Raw genomic sequence first — 19,894 nt, 5'->3', positions numbered from 1 at the left:
GTTGGGTATGATGTCAGCTGTAGGTTTTTCATATATGGCCTTTATTATGTTGAGGTAGGTCCCTTCTATTCCTAATTTTTTTTTTTTTTTTTAATCATGAAAGGGTGTTGAATTTTGTCAGGTACTTTTCCTCCATCAGTTGAGACAATCATGTGTTTTTTTTCCCTTCATTCTGTTAATGTGCATTACATCAGTTGATTTTCTTATGTTTAACCATCCTTGCATCCCAGAAATAAGTCCCATGTGGTCATGGCATATAATCCTTTTAATACGCTGAGAAATGTCTGTTTCTCCCTGTATTTATTTATTTATTTATTTATTTATTTTTTTTTTTAAACATCTTTATTGAAGTATAATTGCTTTACAATGGTGTGCTAGCTTCTGCTTTACAACAAAGTGAATCAGTTACACATATACATATGTTGCCATATCTCTTCCCTCTTGCATCTCCCTCCCTCCCACCCTCCCTATCCCACCCCTCTAGGTGGTCACAAAGCACCGAGCTGATCTCCCTGTGCTATGCGGCTGCTTCCCACTAGTTATCTATTTTACATTTGGTAGTGTATATATGTCCATGACACTCTCTCACCCTGTCACATCTCACCCCTCCCCCTCCCCATATCCTCAAGTCCATTCTCTAGTAGGTCTGTGTCTTTATTCCCATCTTGCCACTAGGTTCTTCATGACCTCTTTTTTTTTTTTTTCCCTTAGATTCCATATATATGTGTTAGCATACTGTATTTGTTTTTCTCTTTCTGACTTACTTCACTCTGTATGACAGACTCTAACTCCATCCACCTCATTACAAACACCTCCATTTCATTTCTTTTTATGGCTGAGTAATATTCCATTGTATATATGTGCCACATCTTCTTTATCCATTCATCCGATGATGGACACCTAGGTTGCTTCCATGTCCTGGCTATTGTAAACAGAGCTGCAATGAATATTTTGGTACATGACTCTTTCTGAATTATGGTTTTCTCAGGGTATATGGCCAGTAGTGGGATTGCTGGGTCATATGGTAGTTCTATTTTTAGTTTTTTAAGGAACCTCCATACTGTTCTCCATAGTGGCTGTATCAATTTACATTCCCACCAACAGTGCAAGAGTGTTCCCTTTTCTCCACACCCTCTCCAGCATTTATTGTTTCTAGATTTTTTGATGATGGCCATTCTGACCGGTGTGAGATGATACCTCATTGTAGTTTTGATTTGCATTTCTCTAATGATTAATGATGTTGAGCATTCTTTCATGTGTCTGTTGGCAATCTGTATCTCTTCTTTGGAGAAATGTCTATTTAGGTCTTCTGCCCATTTTTGGATTGGGTTGTTTGTTTTTTTGTTATTGAGCTGCATGAGCTGCTTGTAAATCTTGGAGATTAATCCTTTGTCCGTTGCTTCATTTGCAAATATTTTCTCCCACTCTGAGGGTTGTCTTTTGGTCTTGTTTATGGTTTCCTTTGCTGTGCAAAAGCTTTTAAGTTTCATTAGGTCCCATTTGTTTATTTGTGTTTTTATTTCCATTTCTCTAGGACCTGGGTCAAAAAGGATCTTGCTGTGACTTATGTCATACAGTGTTCTGCCTATGTTTTCCTCTAAGAGTTTGATAGTGTCTGGCCTTACACTTAGGTCTTTAATCCATTTTGAGTTTATTTTTGTGTATGGTGTTAGGGAGTGTTCTAATTTCATACTTTTACATGTACCTGTCCAATTTTCCCAGCACCACTTATTGAAGAGGCTGTCTTTTCTCCACTGTATATGCTTGCCTCCTTTATCAAAGATAAGGTGACCATATGTGCGTGGGCTTATCTCTGGGCTTTCTATCCTGTTCCATTGATCTATATTTCTGTTTTTGTGCCAGTACCAAACTGTCTTGATTACTGTAGCTTTGTAATATAGTCTGAAGTCAGGGAGCCTGATTCCTCCAGCTCCATTTTTCGTTCTCAAGATTGCTTTGGCTATTCGGGGTCTTTTGTGTTTCCATACAAATTGTGAAATTTTTTGTTCTAGTTCTGTGAAAAATGCCAGTGGTAGTTTGATAGGGATTGCATTGAATCTGTAGATTGCTTTGGGTAGCAGAGTCATTTTCACAATGTTGATTCTTCCAATCCAAGAACATGGTATATCTCTCCATCTATTTGTATCATCTTTAATTTCTTTCATCAGTGTCCTATAATTTTCTGCATACAGGTCTTTTGTCTCCTTAGGTAGGTTTATTCCTAGGTATTTTATTCTTTTTGTTGCAATGGTAAACGGGAGTGTTTTCTTAATTTCACTTTCAGATTTTTCATCATTAGTATACAGGAATGCAAGAGATTTCTGTGCATTAATTTTGTATCCTGCTACTTTACCAAATTCATTGATTAGCTCTAGTAGTTTTCTGGTAGCATCTTTTGGATTCTCTATGTATAGTATCATGTCATCTGCAAACAGTGACAGCTTTACTTCTTCTTTTCCGATTTGGATTCCTTTTATTTCTTTTTCTTCTCTGATTGCTGTGGCTAACACTTCCAAAACTATGTTGAATAATAGTGGTGAGAGTGGGCAACCTTGTCTTGTTCCTGATCTTAGTGGAAATGGTTTCAGTTTTTCACCATTGAGGACAATGTTGGCTGTGGGTTTGTCATATACGGCCTTTATTATGTTGAGGAAAGTTCCCTCTATGCCTACTTTCTGCAGGACTTTTATCATAAATGGGTGTTGAATTTTGTCGAAAGCTTTCTCTGCATCTATTGAGATGATCATATGGTTTTTCTCCTTCAATTTGTTAATATGATGTATCACGTTGATTGATTTGCGTATATTGAAGAATCCTTGCATTCCTGGAATAAACCCCACTTGATCATGGTGTATGATCCTTTTAATGTGCTGTTGGATTCTGTTTGCTAGTATTTTGTTGAGGATTTTTGCATCTATGTTCATCAGTGATATTGGCCTGTAGTTTTCTTTCTTTGTGACATCTTTGCCTGGTTTTGGTATCAGGGTGATGGTGGCCTCGTAGAATGAGTTGGGGAGTGTTCCTCCCTCTGCAATATTTTGGAAGAGTTTGAGAAGGATAGGTGTTAGCTCTTCTCTAAATGTTTGATAGAATTCGCCTGTGAAGCCATCTGGTCCTGGGCTTTTGTGTGTTGGAAGATTTTTAATCACAGTTTCAATTTCAGTGCTTGTGATTGGTCTGTTCATATTTTCTATTTCTTCCTGGTTCAGTCTCGGCAGGTTGTGCATTTCTAAGAATCTGTCCATTTCTTCCAGGTTGTCCATTTTATTAGCATAGAGTTGCTTGTAGTAATCTCTTATGATCGTTTGTATTTCTGCAGTGTCAGTGGTTACTTCTCCTTTTTCATTTCTAATTCTATTAATTTGAGTCTTCTCCTTTTTTCTCTTGATGAGTCTGGCTAATGGTTTATCAATTTTGTTTATCTTCTCAAAGAACCAGCTTTTAGTTTCATTGATTTTTGCTCCTGTATTTATTTATTAAAAAAAAAATTTTTTTTTAACTTGGCCACACTGTGCAGCTTGCGGGGTCTTAGTTCCCCAACCAGGGATTAAACATGCACCCTCAGCAGTGAAAGTGCAGAGTCCTAACTGCTGGACCGCCAGGGAATTCCCTCTCCCTTTAAATATGTGTTTTTGCTTCATATACTTGGATGGTCTGTTATTAGGTATGTAAATGTTTATAATTATTGTTATATTCTTGCTGTATTGGACCTTTTTAATAAATTATGCCCTTTGTCTCTTATAACCTTTTTTGATTTAAAGTCCATTTTATGTGACATTAGTATAGTCACTTCTCCCTTTTGGGTATTGTTTACATGGGGTATCTTTTTCCATCCTTTCACTTTCAACCTGTTGGTGTCTTCGGATCTAATGTAAGTCTCTTGTAGACAGCATATAATTAGATCATGTTTTATTTTTATTTTTTTTAATTTTTATCTTTTTTAAGCCACACTGTGCAGCTTGTGGGATCTTAGTTCCCTGACCAGGGATTGAACCCGGGCCCTTGGCAGTGAAAGCACGGAGTCCTAACCACCAGGGAATTCTCAATTAGATCATGTTTTAAATCCATTCTGCCAATCTGTCTTTTGATTGGAGAGTTTAATCCATTTGTATGTAATTACTGAGAAAGGAGGACTTACTTCCTCATTTTACTGTTGGTTTTCTATATGCTTTATAGTTTTTTTGACCCTCATTTCCTTCATGACTGTCATTGTGTTTAGTTTATATTTTGTAGTGAAACATTTTTATTATTTTTTCATTTCCTTTTGTGTATATTCTATAATAATTTTCTCTGTGGTTACCATGGGAATTACATTTAACATCGTAAAGTTATAATACTCTAATTTATAACAGCTTAATTTCAGTGACATTCAAAAACTCTACTTCTTTACTGCTTTGTTACCACTGATTTCAGTTATTGATATCACAAAATGCATCTTTATACATTGTGTGCTGTGGCATTGCCTTTAACGATATAGTCTCTGAAGTTGCATATTGCCACTTCCTGCCACATTCTGTTCATTAGAAGAGAGTCACTAAATCTGGCCTACATTCAAAAGGCATGGGATATTAGGTGCCATCTTTGGCAGGGGGGAGTGTCAAATAGTTTGTAGACATATTTTAAAATTCTGGGACTTCCTGGTGGCGCAGTGGTTAAGAATCCACCTGCCAATGCAGGGGACACGGGTTTGATCCCTGGTCTGGGAAGATCCCACATGCCGCGGAGCAATGAAGCCCGTGCACCACAACCACTGAGCCTGCACTCTAGAGCCCCCGAGCCACAACTACTGAGCCTGCGTACCACAACTACTGAAGCCCGTGCACCTAGAGCCCATGCTCCGCAACAAGAGAAGCCACTACAATGAGAAGCCCGCACACCGAAACGAAGAGTAGCCTCGCTCGCTGCAACTAGAGAAAGCCCCCACGCAGCAACGAAGATCCAACGCAGCCAAAAATAAATAAATTTATTTTTTAAAAAATGCTAACATCTGTTCTTGCCTGGCTCAGTTATTTACATTAGAGGTTCTAAAATGATGATTCTTTCATTCCTTCATTATTAAGCTGAGCTGAATTTTGCTAGGAAACTATTTGGAGGCTTGTCATGGAGACTGAGTATTTCCTGTTCCTGTTTTTTATTACATTTTAATATTTTTTATATTTATCTGAAAATCTGGTTTATTAGATTACTTAACATTTCTGTGCCTGTTTCATCATTAAAATGAAATGGGTGTAGTAATATCTACCTTAGAGGGAGTGTATTAATTTCCTGTGACTGCTGTAACAAATTACCACAAACTTAGCGTCTTAAAATAACAGAAACTTGGGACTTCCCTCGTGGTCCAGTGGTATAGAATCTGCCTTCCAATGCAGGGGATGCGGGTTCCATCCCTGGTCAGGAAACTAAGATCCCACATGCCGAGGGGCAACTAGAGCCCACGTGCTCTGGAGCCCGTCCGCCACAACTAGAGAAGAGGAAACCCGCACACCACAAGTGGAGAGAAGTCAGCGCGCCGCAACAACAGATCCTGTGTGCCGCAACTAAGACCCAACGCAAAAATATAAAAAATAAATTTTTTAAAAAACTACTTTAAAATAACAGAAACCTTTTTTCTCACAGTTCCGGAGGCCACAAGTCTGAAATCAAGGTGTCAGAAGGGCCCCGTTCTGTCCAGAGCTCTAGGAGAGAATCCTTCCTTGCCTTTTCCAACTTCTCGTGGCTCCAGATATTCCTTGGCTTGTGGCTGCATGATTCTGATCTCTGCCTGTCTTCATATGGCCCTCTTCTCTCCTCTGTGTCTCTTATAAGGACAGTTGTCATTGGATTTAGGGTCCACCTGGATAATCCAGGATGATCTTATCTTGAGGTTTTTTTTTTTTTTTTTCCCCCTCTGCCACCTGGCATGTGGGATCTTAGTTTCCTGATCAGGGATGGAAACCACGCCCCCTGCATTTGCAGCGTGGAGTCTTAACCACTGGACTGCCAGAGAAGTACCAAGATTCTTAATTATATCTGTAAAGACACTTTTTTCCAAATAAAGTCACATTCATCAGTTTCAGGGAATAGGATGTGGACATATCTTTTTGGGAACCACTATTCAACCCACTACAGGGAGAGCGTATTAAATGAGTTACCACATGTAGAATTCTTTAAAACTGTTTCCAGCATGTGATTATTCAACAAACTAATTATTTTTTGTTATTATGATGCTTGTGATTTATAGCAGCCTCCTGAATTTAATACTTTCTCTCTTTTATACCACTATTTTAGCAGTTTAAATTTCCATACCTGTCACCCATACCTAGGGTGACTGTATCTCATGGTTTGCCTAGTATAGTCCTGGTTTATTCCTGTTGACTTCTAACTCACCAAGAGTTCAAATTTTTTAATATATTCTTTCTCTCAACTCCATCTGAATTCCAAGGGTGCCAACCCTGGTTATGATTTTTGTTTTTTGTTTTTTTCCTCACTGCACAGCTTGCAGGATATTAGTTCCCCAACCAGGGATCGAACCTGTGCCCCCTGCAGTGGGAAGCACGGAGTCCTAACCACTGGACCGCCAGGGAATTTCCTGTGTTTTGTTTTTTGCTCTTGGTGTTGCTTTGTCATGAATATGTTTTATGTTCACAAGTTTGTATAGTTACCCCAAACTAGTTGGCTTTTGAGATAAAATTTTTTGCCTTTTTTCACTTAAAAGTTTTTCTGTTTTTCACTTTGTCCATGGTGCTGGTCAATTTTCTAGGTTATTATGTAGTCTTTTGGGTTTTCTGTGAAGACATTCACATTGCCTGTGAATTACAAGTTTTGTTTCTAATGTAACAGCAGAGCTAGGGCTTGGTGCCCCTTTTGTTGAGTTTTATAGTCAATTCTTTTTCTATTGTGCTTATTTCTCCTCTGTGATCTGTTAGTTGACTAACCTTGAGGAAATCCCCTATTCTCTTCCTGTTGTCTTTTCACCCACAAGTGATTGTCTTCTGGGTCATCTTGTCTGAATTTCCCCTCCCCACAAAGTCAAAATTATTTACTACCACCTGTACTTCCTTACTCATGTGAGGAAATTTTTACATATAGAGAATACAGTGTCAGGACTTCCCTGGTGGTCCAGAGGGTAAGACTCCGTGTCGGGACTTCCCCAGTGCAGGGGGCCCAGGTTTGATCACTGGTCAGGGAACTAGATCCCACGTGCATGCTGCAACTAAAAAAAAGATCCGGCGTGATGGCAACTAAGACATGGCACAGCCTAAATAAATAAATATTTTAAAAAAAATAGAGTATAGTGTCAATTTTCTGTAATTCTGATTACTATGGCTCTCCCTCACATTTTAATTTCTAGGCAGGCAGAAGCCCTCTTTGTAAATCTGTGCTGTTTGCTATTATGACGGGAAGCTTTCTGCAGAGTAGTATATTTGTTGGCTGCTTTTATATTGTCATTATAGATCTAAGAACAACAACAGCAAAATCACCCTGTATTACCTCACTTATTCACAAAGAGGCTCTTATGTATAGGTTACTAGTGCTCCCATTTATTTGGAGAAATGCTGGACAATGGTGAGTGCTTTGGATTGTAATAGATATTTTTAAGCCTTTTAATGTCTCAGTAAGAAAGATATCCTACATTCAAGGAGTTAGAGAAAAATTCATTTTGAGTATAATAACTTTTTCATGTTTATTTTGATTCAACATATATTTGAGAGCTTACTATTAATATACTTCAGATACTCTGTAAGGTTCTAGTGATGTAAAGATGAATTGCCTTGACCTCAAGAAGACAGTTTGAAAGATGAGAGGGATTTGCAAACAGATAATAAGAGACAGCCGTTGAACACTTTACTGGGTTTAAGCCTTTCTATATGACTTTACAGGTATTATCTCAGCCTTTAAACCGAAACTACAATTAAGTTATCCCTGTTGTATGGATGAAGAAAGTAATTCAATAATTTGCTTAAGTAATAGTGCTGAGATGTGGATCTAGATTTATTTGAGTCCAAAGCCTGCACATTTAATTACTGTGTTATAATATCTCTTGGAATACATACTGTAGGGTAGACTAGAAGAAGAAATTAATTATTTTTGCTTTGAAGTTTAGCGAAGGCTACCAGATGAGATGCTTGAGCAGAATGTTGACGGATAAGAGAAGACCAGATGACTGGGAATTTAGGGAAGTTGCAGGGCAAAGTTTGAAGAGAAGGAACAGGATAAATAAATCACAGAAGTATTAAACAGATGACATTTTGGGGAATGAAAAACTTCACTTCTGTGTGATTGGAGCATGGGTTATGTATGGGAGAATGGTATGTGAAATAAGAGAATAGGCAAGCCAGGATCATGGCAGATCATCAGAGGTGTAGAAAGTTCATCTTAAAAATCCTTTGACAACACTGTGTGGACAGATTGGGGTAAGGCAAAGAGAAATACTGAAATGAGTACGATAGTACAGGGAGAGCCAAATGAAGGGAATAGTAATGGGGATAAAGAAGAAGAGGTAAAAAAAAATTTAATTATAAGGTATTCTACCCATATCCAACGGTTTTATTCTAATGTCTTAAGAAATTTTGCCTCTTCCATATTTCCCAGTTTTAAGCCATCATGGTGATGTATGTAGGATGTTATCATTTTTCACTTTGATGCTTGAGAGCAGGTGTTAGCAAACTATGACCCGTGGGAGGAATCTGGCCCGCTGCCTGTTTTTATAAATAAAGTGTTATTGGAATAAAATACATTTTATGTGTTGTCTGTGACCACTGTCACACTACAGTGGCAGTTGAGCAGTTGTGACAGAGATCATACAGCCCACAACTGTGAAATATTTACTCTCTGGCCCTTTACAGAAGAACTTTGCAGAGCAGCAGATTGAAGACATTCTTTGATCTAATAACTAAAGTGCACGTGATAGTGCTTACTTAATACTATATGTTGGGCTTTGTTAACTGGGTGACTGACCACATCAGTCATTCAGAATCTACCCATAGTGTATTTGGAAATTTTTTGAACCCAGACCACGGCAGTGAAAGCACCAAGTCCTAACCACGGGACCACCAGGGAATTCCCATGGAAATTATATTAATTAGACTCTCCCAAATTGCAAGGTTTTTTTAGGTAATGGGAGGTTAGTGTAAAGTTGTTTATGAAAATAAAGAATGGAAAACTCAACTGCATAGTCAGGTTTCAAAAGGAAAAACAGGACATGTTGCTAGTCAGTCCTCACAAGGACCGAAAAGTAGTTTGAAGCTGCAAAATTATTCAAGATTACAGCATAGCCCAGGCAACCAAGTTATTTTGTCAGCCTGGCAGTGCAGGTATCAGTTGATTCCCAATTCCAGTGCTCTGACAAACTGAAATCTGTGTACAGAGCTTGCAATTTCACACTACTCAAGAGCTGACCAAACTGGTGTTGGGGAGAGTTTTCACGCTAGTTACTTCTTTACCCTAAATGTTTTTTTTTTAATGGCACTCTGTTTTTGTTTAATGAATATAGTATCTTTTCATCTCTCTGAGGATATTAATATATTTTGCTTTTCTTTGGCATCACTTTACTTGATAGAAGCTTTCCACAACTTTATCATGTTTAAGGATGTGGGCAGACTGCGGGCTGTGAGTGCATGTAGAGAGGAGAGGGCTTGTTAACTGAGAACCTCACTATAGGGTTACCTGGTGGACTGTTTGGGGAACTTGATAAGAAGGCTTGTCCTATCTCCTGCCTGGGTGGTTAAGTCTTGGCTACAGTGAGCTGGGAGCCTAGTGGGAAAAAAGGATGGGAATTTAGTCATTCCGTTTGCGTATGTTCCTTTAATTCTTGTGTTCTTGATACTGTTCTTCAGCCTTCAACTGTGCCTGGCATCTTCCATTGCAGAGATGCTTGAGGGAAAAAAAAAACAGACCTGAGCCTTTTGGTGTCAAGTAGGGGATTTAGGAATCAAAATGCTTGGTAAGCAGCTTTCAACCAATTCTGCTTCTGTGTCCCAACTTTACTTTCTACTTCCAAAATTGACTGGTATCTTCTCTTGGGGGCACTGCAAGTAAACAAACCATCTTGGTTCTTGGCTTTTCCCTGTTGCCAACATAGGATAGGAGTCTACTTTATTGAGTGTGCTGTCAAATAACATTGGTCCATCTGCTTTGTAGCTTATTGAAGTTATTGTACTTGTTTGTTGTTATCTCTATTTCTCTTTTTCCTGAACTTTACTATTATTACTTTTTTAATTTTTAAAATTTCTTCACCAGAGTTTAGGGGAAATTTGAAAGGGGATTCAGATGCACATGTGTAATCTATCATCTTTTTGTGAAAGTCCTTTCCCCACATACTTTTTTTTCTTTTGTTTACTTTTTGCATTCTTTTGGATTCATACATTTTTCCCTCAAATATTTTTTTCTCCGTAGTGATTTGGAATTTGTGCAGTTTTTATTTTTTTACTGCTTCTCTTTGAAATTGTTTTAATTGATTGATTGATTGATTGCCGTGTGGCTTGTGGGACCTTAGTTCCTTGACCAGGGATCGAACCCATGCTCACAGGGCAATGAAAGCACAGTCTTAAGCACTGGACCTCCACGGAATTCCCTGAAATTTTGACTTGCATATTAACTTCGCAAAACTGATCAGTATCTTTGCCTTGTCCTGTGCAATACAAGGATCTTGGAACAGTTAACTCCAGTTACCTCCATTCCTGACTTTAATGCTGTTATTCAGTATTTTAGCTTTGTATTTTTAAATCCCCAAATAAGACATTGTTTTTGTGTATTTTATTTTTTTAATTCTTTTTTAAAATTTATTTATTTATTTATTTAGGCTGCGCCGGGTCTTAGTTGTGGCATGCGGGATCTTCTTTGTGCGATCTTTAGTTGCGGCATGTGGGCTCTTAGTTGCGGCATCAGCCTTCTGAGTTGTGGCATATGGATTCTTAGTTGCAGCATGCATGTGGGATCTAGTTCCCTGACCAGGGATCGAACCTGGGCCCCCTGCATTGGGAGTGTGGAGTCTTACCCACTGGACCACCAGGGAAGTCCCATGTTTTGTATATTTTAGATTTACCTAATGTTTACCACTTCCTTAGTCACTTTTATATCTTGAGTTGCAGAGCTTCCTTTGAGGATCATTTTACTTATTCTTCAGGTACATCCTTTGGAAATTCTTCTAGTGAAGGTCCATTGGCAGTAAAATATTTTAGTCTAGAAAAAATTTTTCCCCTAAATTTTGTTTCTTGTTTTAAACACCTTTATTGAGATATAGTTCACATACCATACAGTACACCTATTTAAAATGTACAGTTCAGTAGCTTTTAGTATATTCAGAGTTGCACATCCATCACCACAATCAATTTGAAAACGTCATTGCCCCCCATATAATCCTGGTGCCCCCTTAGCTGTCACTCTCAATCTACATCCACTCAGCCCTAGCCCTAGGCAGCCAATAATTGACTTACCATCTCTGTAGATTTGTCTACTCTGGGCATTTCATATAAATGGAACCATAAAATATGTTGTTCTTTGTGACTGGCTTCTTTCACTTAGCATAATATTTCAAGGTTTATCCCTGATAGAACATTTAACGAGTGCTTCATTTCTTTTTATTGCTGGATTTCTTTTTATTGTATGAATATACCACATTTTATTTATCTGTCCATTAGTTGATGGACATTTGTGTTGTTTCTGTTTCTGACTATTAATGAATAATGCTGCTGTAAACAGTTATGTTCAAGTTTTTGTGTGGACATATGTTTTCGTTTCTCTTGGGAATATACCTAGGAGTAAAATTGCCTATTACCTATGGTAATGCAGTGTTTAACTTTTTGAGGAACCATAAAACTTTATTTCACTGCAGCTGCACTATCTTACATTTTTACTAGCAATGTGTGAGCGTTCTTCGTATCCTTGTCAACACTTGTTACTTATCATTTTGAATAGCTATCCTAGTAGGTGTAAAGTGGGTATCATTGTGGTTTTTATTTGCATGTCTCTGGCTAATGATGTTTAGCATCTTTTCATGTGCTTATTGGTCGTTTGTATATCTTCTTTGGAGAAATGCCGTTTCAGTCCTTTTGACAATTTTGTAGTCATTTGTCTTTTTGTGTTGAGTTGTAAAAGCTCTTTATATATTCTAGATACTTATACTGGATATATGATTTACAAAGATTCTCTCCCATTTTGTGGGTGGGCTTCTCACTTTCTTGACGGTGTTTTTGAAACACAAGAGTTTAAAATTTTGATTTATATCCAATTTTTATGTTGTTGGTTTTGGTGTTATAGCTAAGAAACCATTGTCTATCTAATGCAACGTCACATAGAATTATACCTGTTTTCTTCTACCAAATTTTTAGTTTTAGCTCTTACATTTAGGTGTATGATCTACTGTGAGTTAATTTTTGTCCATGGTTGTGAGGTAGGGATCTCTTGCATGTGAATATCCATTAGTTCCAGGACCATTTGTTGAAAAGTTTGTCTTAGTACCCTTGTCAAAAATCAGTTGGTCATAGATATTTGGGTTTATTTCTGAACTCAGTTCTATTCCATTAATCTATATCTATGCTTAAATAACACACTGTCTTGATTACTGTAGCTTTGTAGTAAGTTTTCAAATTGGGAAGTGTGAATCCTCCGACCTTGTTCTTCTTTTTCGAGATTGTTTTGACTATTCCTGGTCCTTTGTATTTCCATATGAAGTTTAGAATCAGCTTGTGAATTTCTGCAAAAAGGCAGTTGGGATTTTGATAGTGATTGTGTTTAATCTGTAGATCATTTGGGGGTTAATCTGTAGATCATTTGGGGGACTGTTACCATCTTAACAATGTCAAGTCTTCTAATTCACGAACATTGGATGACTTTACATTCATCTAGGTCATCTTTTTTTGGGGGGGACGCTGCATTGGGTCTTTGTTGCTGCGCATGGGCTTTCCGTAGTTGCAGCGAGGGGGGGCTGCTCTTTGTTGTGGTGCTTGCGCTTCTCATTGCAGTGGCTTCTCTTGTTGCGGAGCACGGGCTCTACGCGCGTGGGCTTCAGTAGTTGTGGCTCGCAGGCTCTAGAGCACAGGCTCAGTAGTTGTGGTGCACGGGCTTTGTTGCTCCGTGGCATGTGGGATCTTCCCGGACCAGGGATTGAACCCATGTCCCCTGCATTGGCAGGCAGATTCTTAACCACTGCGCCACCAGGGAAGTCCCTAGGTCCTCTTTTTTTTTTTTTTTTTTTAACATCTTTATTGGAGTATAATTGCTTTACAGTGGTGTGTTAGTTTCTGCTTTATAACAAAGTGAATCAGTTATACATACGTTCCCATATCTCTTCCCTCTGCGTCTCCCTCCCTCCCACCCTCCCTATCCCACCCCTCTAGGTGGTCACAAACCACTGAGCTGATCTCCCTGTGCTATGCGGCTGCTTCCCACTAGCTATCTATTTTACGTTTGGTAGTGTATATATGTCCATGCCACTCTCTCACTTTGTCACAGCTTACCCTTCCCCCTCCCCATATCCTCAGGTCCATTCTCTAGTAGGTCTGTGTCTTTATTCCCGTCTTACCCCTAGGTTCTTCATGACCTTTTTTTTTTTTTTTTTTAATTTATTTATTTTTGGCTGCATTGGGTCTTCGTTGCTGCGCATGGGCTTTCTCTAGTTGCGGCGAGTGGGGGCTACTCTTCGTTGCAGTGCGTGGTTTTCTCATTGCAGTGGCTTCTCTTGTTGCGGAGCACGGGCTCTAGGTGTGTGGGCCTCAGTAGTTGTGGCTCACAGGCTCTAGAGCGCAGGCTCAGTAGTTGTGGTGCATGGGCTTAGTTGCTCTGCGGCATGTGGAATCTTCCCAGACCAGGGCTTGAACCCATGTCCCCTGCATTGGCAGGCGGATTCTTAACCACTGCGCCACCAGGGAAGTCCCAAGATTTCCTTTATTTTTAAAAGAATTTTTTACAGCTGAGTAGTAGTCCATTGTATATATACTGCATCTTCTTCATCCATGGATAGGCACTTAGGTTGTTTACATATCTTGGCTATTGTATATAGTGCTGGATTGAACATAGGTATGCATATATCTTTTCAAATTAGATGTTTTTGAATTCTTTGGATAGATACCTAGAAATGGAGTAGCTGGATCATATTGTAGTTCTATTCTTAATTTTTGAGAACTCTCCATACTGTTTTCCATAGTGGCTACAGTAATTTACACTCCTGCCAACAGTGTATGAGGATTCCCTTTTCTCTACATCCTCTCCAACACTTTTTATTTCTTGCTTTTTTGATAATAGTTATTCTAATGGTATGAGGTGATAACTCATTTGTGGTTTTGATTTGCATTTCCATAATACTTAGTGATGTTGAACATCTTTTCCTGTCCCTGTTCGTTATCTGTATGTCTTTGGAAAAGGGTCTCTTCACCTCCTCTGCCCATTCTTAATCGGGTGGTTTATTTTTTGGTTGTTCTTTATGTATTTTGAATATTAACTCCTTATTGGATATGATTTGCAAATATCTTCTCTGAGTAGGTAGGTTGAATTTTCATTTTGTTGATGGTTTCCTTTGCTGTGCAGAAGCTTTTTAGTTTGATGTAGTCCCATTTGTTTATTTTTGCTTTTGTTTGCCTTGCCTGAGATATATCCAGAAAGATATTGCTAAGACTGATGTGTGTTTTCTTCTAGGAGTTTTATGGTTTCAGGTCTTACATTCAAGTCCTTAATCCATTTTGAGTTGACATTGTGTATGGTGTAAGTGGTCTAGTTTCATTCTTTTGCATGTAACTGTCCAGTTTTCCCAACATCATTTATTGAAGAGACTATACTTTCTCCACTGTATGTTCTTTGCTCTTGTTTTGTAAATTAATTGTCACATATGTATGTGTTTATTTCTGAATTCTCAATTCTGTTCCATTGATCTGTGTCATTTTTTCTGCCAATACCATGCTGTTTTGATTACTATAGCTTTGTAATATAATTTGAAATCAGAGTGAATGATACTTCTAGCTTTGGGTTTTTTTCCCCTCATTCAGGATTGCTTTGGCTATTTGGGGCCTTTTGTGGCTCCATACAGATTTTAGGATTTTGTTGTTGTTGTTCTATTTCTGTGAAAAATGTCATTGGGATTTTGATAGGGATTGCATTGATTCTGTAGATTGCTTTAGGTAATACGGACATTTAAAAATGTTAATTCTTCCAGTCCCTGAGCACGAATACCTTTACATTTTTTTGTGTTGTCTTAAATTTCTTTCAAGAATGTCTTAAAGTTTTCAGTGTACAGGTCTTTCACCTACTTGGTTAAATTTATTCCTAGGTATTCTTTTTGTTGCAATTGTAAATGAGATTTTTTTGTTAATTGTTTTCTGATGATTCATTGTTAGTGTATAGTGTATATTGATATTTTTACTCTGCAACTTAGTGTATTTGTTTATTTCTAATAGTTTTTTGGTGTTTTTTTTTAATATATAAAAACATGTTATATTTATATCTTCTCTGATTTTTAATAAATTGTAGGACACTTAGCTGGTGTTGGAGAATTGCTTGTTGGTGTGGGGAACCTACTCGCCGCACTCACTCACATGTGGGAATTGGTGACTGGAACCTTTACGCTGTTAAGAGAATGAAAAGAGAAGCCATAGGCTGTGAGAAAATATTTGCAAAACACATAAAGGACTTATATTTGAAATATACAAAGAACTCTTAAAATGTGACAGTAAGAAAACAAATAATAAATGAGCAGAATATCTGAACAGATATCTCACCAAACAGTGTACATAGATGGTAAATAAGCATATGAAAAGAGGCTTAACATCATATGTCCTATGGGAATTACAAACTAGGCCAGTGGTAAAACATCATTGTACACCTGTTAGACTGGCTAAATTACAAAAAACTAACAATACCAAATGCTTGTGAGGATATGGAGCAGTAGAAATTCTACTTCAATCCTAATAGGAATGCAAAATGGTACAGCCACTTTGGAAAACCATTTGGCAGAGCTAAAACATAGGTTTACCCTTATCATCCAGTAATTGTAGTCCTGTTTACCCAACTGAATCGAAAACTTACATCCACAAGGAACCTGAACATGAATACTTATAGCAGCTTTATTCATAATTGCCAAAAACTGGAAGCAACTAACATATCCTTCAGTAGGCAAATGTATATACTGTGGAATAAACACACATAAAATATTACTCAGCAATTAAAAAAAAAAAAGCTGCCAAGCTCTGAAAAGATATGGAGGAAACTTTAATCATACTGCTGAGTGAAAGAAGCCAGGCTGAGGCTCTAAATTGTGTGATTCCACCTATCTGACATTCTGGAAGAGGCAAAATTATAGAAACAGTAAATAGATAAGTGGTTGCCAGAGGTTTTTAGTGAGGGAAGAGAGATGAGTAGGTGAAGCACAGGGGATTTTTAGGGTTGTGAGATTATTCTGTGTGATACTGTAATAGTGGATACATGGCAGTTATGTGTTTGTCAAAATCCATAGGACTGTATAATGTTCACAAAGAGGGAACCTAAATATAAATTGCGGACATTAGTTAATTAGGAAAACAACAACTGTGGAATATTCTAGACACTGATTAGCAAGACAGACAAGGTTGCCTACCTTTGTGGACCTTATAGTCAGTAAAAAATTTAATCAGAAAAATTTCAGTGGTGTGATAGAAAGTAATAGGATGGCTACATTAGATTGAGTAGTCAGGGAAGACCTCTCTGAGTATTTGAGTATTAACTTGAGACCTGAATATAAGATGTTAGCTATTTAAAGGTAAGAGGGAAAAACATTCCCAGCAGAGGGAACAGTTAGTGGAAAGCCTGTAAGTCTGGAATGACCTTAGTGTGTTTAAGAAATAGAAAGAAATCCAGATTTGCAGTGGGTAAGGGGGAGAATGATATGAGGAGAAGTCAAGAGAGTAGGTCATGGATGGAATGAAGTGGGACTTCTGTAAGCCAGGGTGAGGAATTTGGATTCTATTTTAGGTGAGATAGGTAATTATTGGATGTTTAAGCAGAGTAGAGCATGATCTAACTTTCATGTTTAAAAGAGTGCCCTAGTTGCTGTGTGGAGAATGGGTGGTGGGAGGGAGAGGGAGCAGGTGCAGAAGCAGGGAGACCAATTTAGTGACTTGTAGTAATCTGTTGACAGGGAAGGGATGGGTGTTTGTGGCTTGGACTAAGATGGTTAAGAAGAGGAGAAAAATAAGCATACATTTTAAGGTATACAGCAGGGTATATTTTGCAGGTAGTATCTTTAGAACGTGGTAATGAGGGAAAGATAATGCCCACAGCTTTGGCTTGTGCAACTGGATGGATGGTGGTGCTATTGAGGCCAGGGAGAGTTTCAATTTAGTCTTTTTTTTTTTGTTTTTGGCTGTGGTGGGTCTTTGTTGCTACGTGCGGGCTTTCTCTAGTTGCGTTGAGCGGGGGCTGCGGGCTCTAGGCATGTGAGCTTCAGTAGTTGTGGCGCAGGGGCTTAGTTGCTTCATGGCATGTGGGATCTTCCTGGACCAGGGCCCGAACCCGTGTCCCATGCGTGGGCAGGCGGATTCTTAACCACTGCGCCACCAGGGAAGTCCCCTCAATTTAGTCATTTTACCCATGCAGGCAGTAATAAATAATGGTTAGACCTAAGAGTCTGAAGCGCAGGGGAGAAGACGGGACTTGAAGTATAGATTCTCAATCTACTCTGTCTTGCCTGTTTTTCAACGTGTACAAGTAGGATACACATTTTCTTTTTAAAAACTCAAGCAATGCGTACAAAACCAAAGTTCCCCATGACCACCTCCTTTAGTACACAGACCCTCTTCCCTTCTCCACAAAGGTAACCACTATAAACAGTTAGGGATGTATACTTTTTCTGCTTTTATTTATAAGTATATTTATCTACAAGAATATATACTTTGTTTTTGTTTGCAAAAATGACATCACATTATATATATTCTGTAACTTAAAAAAATGTTCTTGGAATCATTCCATTTCAGTCATTAGTAAGTTGTTTTGATAGCTGCATAGTATTCTGTGGTATGAATATGTTATTTATTTAACTGGTTGCCAAGTGATACTTAGGTTTCTATAGTTTGTCTTTACAAATGGTATTTTCTTGTTTTTAGGGATTTAAAATACGTAAGTAATTTTGATTATATAAAACTAATATGTATCAGTACATACATTATTTTTTAAATATTTATTTTATTTATTTGGCTGCGTTGGGTCTTAGTTGCACAATCTTCATTGTGGCCTGTGCTATCTTTTATTGCGGAGTGCAGGCTGTTCCTTGCGGCACACAGGCTCCTCTAGTTGTGGTGCGCGGGCTCCGTAGTTGCGGCTCATGGGGCTCTCTAGTTGTGGTGTGGGCTCATTAGTTGTGGCTCTCGGGCTCTCCAGTTGTGGCATGCAGGCTCTAGAGCTCACAGGCTTAGTTGCCCCGTGGCACGTGGGATCTTAGTTCCCCGACTAGGGATCAAACCCGCACCCCCTGCATTGGAAGCGCGACATCCTAACCACTGGACCGCTAGGGAACGAAGCCTAATTTTGCCTTATTGTATTTGTATATTTCTTACATGGGACCTGGCAAATAGTGAGTGCTGAGTAAATTTTGCTTGAGTTTAATCTTTACTTTGACCCACTCAAAATATTCTTAAAATTTTTATCAAGTCCCCGAAAGCCTAAGAACAGGTTATTTTAAAAACATATTTAGGGACTTCCTTGGTGGCGCAGTGGTTAAGAATCCGCCTGCCAATGCAGGGGGCACAGGTTCGAGCCCTGGTCCGGGAAGATCCCACATGCCACAGAGGAACTAAGCCTGTGTGCCACAACTACTGAGCCTGTACTCTGGAGCCCGCGAGCCACAACTACTGAAGCCCATGCACCTAGAGCCCATGCTCCGCAACCAGAGTAGCCACCGCAGTGAGAAGCCCGCGCACCACAATGAAGAGTAGCCCCTGCTCACCACAACCAGAGAAAGCCTGCGCATAACAACAAAGACCCGATGCAGCCATAAATAAACAAACAAACAAATAAATAAATTCAAAGAGTATTAATGATAAATAATAAACATTCACAGAGGATTTTTTCCCCCACATATGTAATCATTCAGTCTTACAAAAGCCCTGTGAGGTAGAGGTGGTATTATCCCCATTTCTCTGACAGGACACTGGGACCTAGAGAGGTTATATAACTCAAATAGTATCATATAGTAAGTGTTGTAGCCAGGAATCAAACCCAAGTGTTCTGACTTTGTTATAAAATCTTTTTTATTGTATACGAATCATGCCCTTTCCACAGGGGGATTAACTCTTCCATGATTATGGGCTGAAGAAGATATGTTAGAGGTGTTCATTTAGTATAATTCAGTAGCCACAGGCCCTGTTTTGGGCTTCTGGGTTTCATCAGTGAACAAAGCAAAAAGATCCCCCATTCACATGGAGTTTATATTCTAGCTTAGAGAGTCAAAACCAATAAACATAATTACCAAGTAAATTACTTAGTATGTCAGAAGGTCACATAGTTTATAGGAGAAGAAAATGATCATCATAAGTGGAGCAGACTGTTAATATTGTGAGGAAGACAAGTAGAACGAACGTCTAAAGGCAAGAATGTGCTGGCATATTTCAAGAATAATAGGGAAGTAGGTGCCTGAGTAGGGGAGGAGAGTAGCAGGGAAATAAGATCAGGAAGTAGGGAGCAGTGGAAGCATGTATCATATAGGGTCTTTCAGGATTTAGGCTTTTACTCTGAGTAAAATGGGAAGGTTTTGAAAGGTTTTTAACATTTTAAAAGAATCATCCAGGTTGTGTTAAGAATAGGTACTAAGGCTAGACAGGGGTGGAAAAAGGGAGACCTTTTAGGTTAATCTAGGAGAGGGGCATAATTTAGGAAAAAGATGGCTGTCAGAGGTGGGTCTGAACAGATTGGTGGTAGAGGTGGTGAGAAATGGCTAGATTCTAGATATATTTTGCAA

At 38.6% G+C, this 19,894-nt stretch overlaps 1 protein-coding gene across 3 annotated transcripts in view; it reads left to right on the top strand.

Moving 5' to 3' along the window:
- The window catches only part of ITCH (itchy E3 ubiquitin protein ligase), a 130,102-nt gene that overhangs the window by 23,277 nt on the left and 86,931 nt on the right, over nt 1–19,894 (top strand). The window lies entirely within an intron of this gene.

This window comes from Eubalaena glacialis, chromosome 13 (assembly GCF_028564815.1).
Source record: "Eubalaena glacialis isolate mEubGla1 chromosome 13, mEubGla1.1.hap2.+ XY, whole genome shotgun sequence".
NCBI classification, from domain to species: domain Eukaryota; kingdom Metazoa; phylum Chordata; class Mammalia; order Artiodactyla; family Balaenidae; genus Eubalaena; species Eubalaena glacialis.
The sequence above is the reverse complement of the archived record's forward strand: the minus strand, read 5'-3'. Positions and strand labels throughout refer to the sequence as shown.